This window comes from Pyrgilauda ruficollis, unplaced genomic scaffold (assembly GCF_017590135.1).
Source record: "Pyrgilauda ruficollis isolate IOZ18807 unplaced genomic scaffold, ASM1759013v1 scaffold8, whole genome shotgun sequence".
Lineage (NCBI taxonomy): Eukaryota > Metazoa > Chordata > Aves > Passeriformes > Passeridae > Pyrgilauda > Pyrgilauda ruficollis.
Genome location: NW_024529932.1, coordinates 2,461,372 through 2,467,502, shown reverse-complemented (window position 1 = coordinate 2,467,502; position 6,131 = coordinate 2,461,372). Strand labels below are relative to the sequence as shown.

The 6,131-nt window shown below is 50.1% G+C and overlaps 1 protein-coding gene across 2 annotated transcripts in view; it reads right to left on the bottom strand.

Moving 5' to 3' along the window:
- Positions 1-890, bottom strand: part of HMGB1 (high mobility group box 1) — an 8,265-nt gene extending 7,375 nt beyond the window's left edge. Inside the window, exon 1 of one of the 2 annotated variants that reach the window (XM_041487150.1) lies at positions 690-890. The gene's annotated coding sequence lies outside the window, so the exon portion shown is untranslated. Of the gene's footprint in view, positions 1-531; positions 576-689 lie in introns of those variants that run through there. The other variant, XM_041487149.1, reaches the window with a different exon arrangement.
- Positions 891-6,131: the final 5,241 nt, after the last annotated feature.

Sequence of the window (6,131 nt, the reverse complement as noted above, 5' to 3'; positions counted from 1 at the left end):
AGCGGGCGGGGGGGGAAGAAGATGGGGGGGACCAGCGCGCTTTCAGTGCCTGCCCGAGCCCCGGCGGCGCGGTAGAAGCCCCGGCGAGGACTCCCGGCTCGCTCGCTCGCCCCGCCGAGCTGTGCGGCCCCGGGGCTGCCGGCCCCGCGCCCGGGCGAGCGGCGGCTGCTGGAGAAAAAAGTTCCCCCGAACTGCGCCCCCGCCCGCCCGAGCGCCTCCTCTGCTGCTCCGCGCCGCTCGCCTTGTTTTCTCGCTCGCGGCTGCCGTCAGCCATGTTACAGCCGGGCGGCCGCGGGGCCAGCGGCGCCCCGGCCCGCGCCCCGCTTCCCCGCGCTCCCCGCCGCCCCGNNNNCCCCCCGCGGCGGGCGCCCCCCGGCCGCTCGCCCGGCTCCCATCGCCCGCCTCTCTCTCCCCACCTCGCTCCCTGCCTCCCGCCGCCCCGCTCTACCGAAGTCGCCCGCCGCCCCCGCCCCGCCCCGGCCGAGGGGCTCACCGCCCGGGAAAGGGTCTCCCGGGCACAGCCCCACTCGCCTTTGTGTACGGGCGTCCGAGCCGGCGCTGCCCCGCGCTCCGCGGTCGTGCAGCGGCGGCGACACGACGGCCACCACAGGCTCACCGCCCGGCTGCGAGCGGGCGGGCGAGCGGGCGAGCGCGCCCGGCCGGCCCAGCGGCCCCCGGCGCGTACTCACCCGTGTCAGACAGAGTCGGCACGCAGCCCTCGCTCGGCCCCGAGCCCCAGAGACGCTCCCGCGGCCGCCCGCCCGGCCCCAGCGCTGGCTGGGTCGCTGTGCAGCCCGGTGCACCGCAATGGCTGAGCGCGGGATCGATACGCAGCCTCCTCACACTCGCGGCGCTGGTAACATTACTCTCTGCACAGCCCCGCGCCCATTGGCCGCCGCCAAGCCGAGCGCCGCGCCGATTGGCCCAGGCGCTCCCATTGTCCTGACCAGAGCGCGCCGCGGGTTGGGCGCGCGGCGGGACACGTCACCGAGCAGGGAAAGGGCGCGCAAATATAAAAGTGAGCGCAGGGAGCCGGGCGGCGGCGGGGCCCGGAGAGCGGCGGTGGCCGCCCGGCGCTGCGCCGCCGCTGCGGCCGCCCCGCCGTGAGGAGCAGGATGCCGCCGCCCCGCGCCCCTGCGGCCGCGCCGCCCCGCCGCCCAAGCGCGGAAGCCGGAGCTCAGCGGGGAGCCGAGCCGAGCCCGCGTGTCCCGGCTCCTCTTGCCCCGTTCCAGCCGGGGCACGGGGCTCTCCTCCGGTGCCGCGGCGGCGTGCGCGGCTCTGCCCCCTCCCCGAGGTTGGCGCACGTTTGTTTTGTTTTGTTGTTTCGTGGTTTTTTGGTTTTTTTTTTCTTTCTTTTTCCAGAAATGGCTTCATCACCTGTATGAGCAACAGTTGGAAGAGACTGGTTTTCTCCATAACGCCCCGGGTGACAAGGAGCAGTCCGCAGTGGTCGGGCAGCTTCCCCCAAATTCCCAGCATGGTGCAGCGGTGGCCCGCGCCGTCCCGGGCATCCCGCTGCAGGGGCGCGCTGAGCCACACCTCACCTGTCCTGCGCTGCTGCTCCTCTCTCTGCTCCTTTACTGTCATTTGCACCGCACGAGGCTGCTGCACAGGACTAGCGAAGGGGAGAAACACCCCTTAACATCAGCTTTGCTGTTTACACTTCTTTATTAGTGCAAACAACGCTGGGAGGAGCGCTGCTGAGAAAAATCCAAAACCACTGCTCTGCCCCGAAAGGCAGTGTCAGCGCACTTGCTGTAGTAACAAAACTTGAGTGAAGAGAGGTGTAAATTGCTCAAAAATATTCGAGTGTAAATAGTTGATTTCAATAATTGCTTAATTATCATGCTCTCTCAAAGTCTATCCATGGAGTGTTGGAAGGGTCTGTGGTCTGACACACAAGGGATAGCAATTGTTTGGGAAGATATGGTGCTTCATGGAAGGCAAAGGTCCTTCTGAAAAATGACCCCAATTCTAAAATTGCCTCATTTATGAAAAAGCGCTGGTGGATGTATGACGGCAGTGATTCTGCTACCTGACATCATGCAAAAACATAAATAATAAGGAACACTAGCGTTCCTGTCTCAAGGAAAGTTTTTGTTTGTGGTTTAAATTTTTTTTTTCTGATTTGCATTTAAAGTTAAAGCTTTTATATGGAACAGAAGAAAACTGTAAAAATCACTAGTATTTATATCTAGTGTGCAGAAGCTGATAGCTTTGTACATACAGAACTTAAAGGTTTATTTTGTGAAAACCAGACCTGAAAGGAAAGTAAAGTAATGCTTTTATTTCTTGCTCTTGTCTAGAGCTGAACCTTCAGTAAAAGGCAAGTGAGGAGAATTTGATTATGTGACATACTCCTGTAAGGGTTTTCCTTCGTCTCTGTCAGTTATATGCTCAGGCCTGTACAGGTTTGCATATTCCAGTGGTTTTCTTCTGCAATCCTTGATGACAGAAATACAAAAGAATTTACTCATCAGTTGCAGACAGTAGTGTTTTTTTACGGAAGCAATATATGTTTTCTCTCTTGTTCATGCTGTGCCACATCCCTTCTGATACTTCACAAACATGCCTTCTTCTGCAAACCTCATTGAAGCTCAAATCTGTTTTAAATTACACTCCACTAGACAGGTGCAGTCACTGAGATCACTTGGATAACACGAAACACCTTTGAGTTCTTGCACATAAGCTTTGCCCACAGAACATTCAGGTCACAACAGCCCAGTACAAATGCTCCAGGAAAAAAAAAAGTATGTAGCTGCAGAGGAAGTTTCAAAACCCCTGTTTAGTAATTCTGATGTTCTGCAAACCAGGGTACACTTTGGGAAAAGACACACAGATTGGTTATCATATTGCAAAGCAAGAGTAAAACTAGGATTTCTATCAGAAATGTGTTTTCAAATACTTCAGTTTTTAGGATACCCATTGTAGCTACTTACTAGGAAACCTGAAGAAATGATTGAAAGAAGCATTTTCATTCAACTCCTTTTCCATGTAAGGCAAGCTGAACTTGAACGGAATAATCATATCTACATTATCAAGCTTTTTTTAAAGCATCCTTTTGTTCTCCAGTTTTCTTTAAAGGTAACAGAGGAAGGCCTCTCCAAAGACAGAACTGTTCTTAACAATGTTGTACTGAATAGGAACAGAAAAGTTCCAAATGAATGACGAAAAAATTTTATTAACGTTTTCCTCTCACTTCCTATCATCCCCCATGTAGCTCACAACCAAAGACTTCTAAGAAACACGATGGAGAATTCCAACAAGTACAGACTACCTGGCTGGCAGTGGAGCCTGACTGAGAAAGGGATGCAGAGATCTCATTCTCCCCCATTCCCAAAATAACCGTGAAACACATTGGTGACATTACGCCAGCAGAATTTTTGATGAAGTCACAGTACATGAAGAACCTTAGGAAGCTTCTGCCCACTTTAGTGCTGTGGTTGTTGACAGAGGTGGGAAAACACACTTGCATCAATTCCAGAAGTCACAGGGTGTGGGGCAGCACACCTCCCGTAGGGCAGGAATGTGGTTCTTCTGTGCCCTCATCTTCTCCTGCAAAATATGTGCTCTGTGAAGGACACTGCTTACTCCCCAGTGGGATTTGGCAGGAAAGCAGATGATTTCATAGCTTGCTTTGACAACGAAGAGATTCAGTGTCGTCACGGGACCTCCAGATTTTGTCACTCTGTCCTCCCTCTCAAGGAATGAGATCATTGTTTCTTTGGGTCAAAATTACTAGACTTACAGTGAAAATGGCACAGTAACAACTAGCTTGTCAGTCAAATCCAAAGCTACTATTAGGCTATTTTTAACAAGATCTGAAAACCTTTTTCAACAAAAAAAGTTACATTTTCAGCTCAAAACGAGAGCAAAACATCTGCGGAGGCAGGGCACCTGGGCACATGCACTTCTGATGGAGCTGCTGGTAATGTAGATTTTCACTCTTGCTTTTGAACACTTCCATCCCTACAGCAGGCAGGGTTTTCAGAGAGTGTTAGAGAAAAAGCCCTGGCCATATTTGCCTTTTTCCTGAGGGTGCAGTGCCAGCCTGTGCACAGCCCAGATGAACACAATTCTCAGTTGCTTATTTGATGCAGACTTGCAGTCAGTATTTTCCTCTGGTATCTTATTGGAAATCTTCAGGAGATACACTTTAAATACTTCCTTAAAATAATCTCTGGAAGAGAAAGAGTCACTCAAAGGAATGAGAATCAGCATGTCTGCAAACAGTACCAATGCATGGGACCTGATTTGCTTTACCTTTCTCTCTGGATTTGCTCACGTGGTATCAAGTAATCTGGGTAGGCTGCTGTCCCTCTTCTATCAGTGAGCAGGGTTTCAAGTGGCTTTTTGTCCACTCCCCATGGGTGAGTGGCTGGCTGACCCAGGTGTGTAAGTGGTAACAGTGGAGCAGTGGCAGACAGGCAAGGTAACCTCGGCTGACTAAAGGCAGTGGTCTGGGAGAGGCAGGAAGGGAGCAGGGATGGCACCGGTGCCGCTGCAGCGTTTCCCTCGGCAAGCTTCACGTGTGAACCAGCTGATCTTTGTTGACATGTGAGCCCTGAAGACAATTCCATCGTTTCCAGAGCCGATATATTCTTAAATCAGGGTCAGTACTTACACAGTGTTTTAGCCACAAAATGGGTAACATGAAAATTTGTACACTTTTTGTGGAATTAGCAGATGCATGGCAACGTATCCAAGTAAACAGATTTTCATAGCAAAAGCATATACTCACACTGTTCAGCTCAGAAAGATGGAGAAGATACATCAGTATGGACTTTTCCTCAGATGATCAGCAAACCACAAACATTTTTTAGAGTGAATATGTGTATAGAAAGTAACCATTTTATGGTAAGATTAATAGATTTATGAAATATGATTCCTTCAGCATCTTATTCCTTATGCATAAGTACATAACTTCTTTAAGTGCCTCTGTGAAGCTCTCAATGTACAGTTTCAGACAGATGGAACTGTGTTCAGCTTCAACAGCAAAAAGGAGTTCAAAAAATGTTCTTTCAGGACTGCACTATTTCTGAAATCGCTGACCTGCTGAGATGCTTGCTTTGCTGAGAACACAACATGCAGTGCAATATCCACTTATCTCTTCAACTTTCTGGAAACATGGCATCAAACATTCAGACCCCTCCAAAATCTCCCAGTCATTTATGTATTGTACACTCAAGCCTGCCACTGAGATAAGAGTGATCAGCTGCTTCTAATAAACCCAAAATGCTGCTGTCCATCTTCATAGACACTGCTCTAAAGGTGTTAGTACTCCGTCTCACTCACTCCAGTCTAGAGGCAGGTAAGCTTCTGATGCTGACACCACTGTTAGACTTCTACATCTGAACAGGCAGAATCCAACCAGGCCTAAGGTGATGAAAAGTACCTGAGATGCCCTTCCTTCCTATTTTATCCAGCCCAGAAGATTCAACAGGACATGCTGTCTCACAGCCAGGACTCCTTTAGACAGATCTCAATGCTCCATGACAAACTGGAAAGATTCCTAGAGCTAGGCATAGTACTGGGACAGAGCTACTGTTTCCTTACCTACATGTTTTCTGAAAATACACAATATATAAACATCACCTGACCTGTACTCTGGTCCTTTATACAGGATTGCAATACAGACTAAACCATCTGCTTCTGGATATGAAGATGACACCTTAATGCCAACACAGCCCCTGATAGTAGAAATCCTAGCACAGTCTTACAGGAATTTATGGGATGCTGATATCCAAAAAACCGGGATGCAGCACACATCACTCTATCTAGTAACTACTCAGGACCTACTGTGAATGTTGACTGCATACAAGCAGTTACAGGAACTGCTGGAGGAAACAACCATTTGCTCACAGCTTCAAAAGGGGAACTTGCATAGTTTGACAGGACAGTGTTACCCTTTTGCTGAATATAGCCAAGTGTACATGGGTGTCACTGAGTAGTGTTTGACTCATCCCTTACAATGCAATGGAATGTTTTTTAATCCATTCAAGGAGTTGTCCACATACTCAGGAACTTCATAAACCTGCTAACTTCCCATGGAGATAGGGTGCTCAAGGAAGATTACAAGTACTACAAGTTATCAGCATATACCACTCACTAGGGAGGGCAAAGAACACATC